Below are 1,047 nucleotides of genomic sequence, written 5' to 3' on the forward strand. Positions count from 1 at the left end.
CCTACCTGTGCACCTGATAGTGACATCATCTCCCTCTGAGAAGAGCTCAGCGGGGGGACCAAATGTGGTACACACCAACAGAACATAATTCTGTTACTCTCTAATAGAGACTTCACAGGAGTGTGTGTCTGTATCTGTGTGTATATGTGTGTGTGTGTGTGTGTGTGTGTATATATATGAATTCAATTCAGTTTCTACCCCGTTAAGCATCTCTGTTGATGTCCATGCGTCAGCTGATATCTCCACGCAGGATGTGGCCGTCAGGTCTGCATGGCAACGCTTGTCATCAGCTGATCTTCTTCTTCTCTTACCAACCACAATGTCTTTATCTCATCAGCTGATCTCTGTCCAGTATCAACGTCCTTACACCCATAGACATATAAAGAGTAGACGCCACATTGGCTGATGAGCGCGAGAAATCCATCCGCCATCTTGGACAGGTCGTACTCGTTACTTAGCAACAGAAGATCCAAGATGCCAGAGCACTGTGTAACATATTCCTACTCAAATCTAAACTCTCTTTCACTCTAGGTCCTGTAAAGCATTTTCTATCTGTGTTTTAAATTACTACATAAGTTAAGTTTTGCGAGTTTTTAAGGGAGATTCAACCAATAAATGTGCAGTTTAAATAAAAACTGCCACTTTTAATTTCATCCTGCTACTTTAAGTACATACTTGGCCTACATTTTGAAATGCATGCAGGTATACATACATACAGTGGTATGCATGCGTTTAGGAACCCATGCTGAAATTGACTAAAAAGAGGAATTAAAAAAAATTCGCTTTTGAAACTGATCTTAATGCCTTAGTTTAATAAAAAGGAAAAATCCATGCTTTAAGGACACCAATTACATTGTCCAGCGATGGTGGTATAGTGGTGAGCATAGCTGCCTTCCACGCAGTTGACCTGGATTCGATTCCCAGCCATCGGAGTGGTTTTCATTGTGTGGTTTCTTAATTTATTTGTCAAGAAGTAACCAGAAAGGTTACTTCTCCAACCCGATTTGATAAAATATTAGATCTCTGTTATGGTACAAATAAGGGAGC

At 40.5% G+C, this 1,047-nt stretch overlaps 1 long non-coding RNA gene across 1 annotated transcript in view; it reads left to right on the forward strand.

Annotated features, from left to right (window-relative positions):
• The window catches only part of LOC116698224 (uncharacterized), a 6,946-nt gene that overhangs the window by 336 nt on the left and 5,563 nt on the right, over positions 1-1,047 (forward strand). The window lies entirely within an intron of this gene.

This window comes from Etheostoma spectabile, chromosome 11 (genome assembly GCF_008692095.1).
Source record: "Etheostoma spectabile isolate EspeVRDwgs_2016 chromosome 11, UIUC_Espe_1.0, whole genome shotgun sequence".
In the NCBI taxonomy this organism is placed as follows: Eukaryota; Metazoa; Chordata; class Actinopteri; order Perciformes; family Percidae; genus Etheostoma; species Etheostoma spectabile.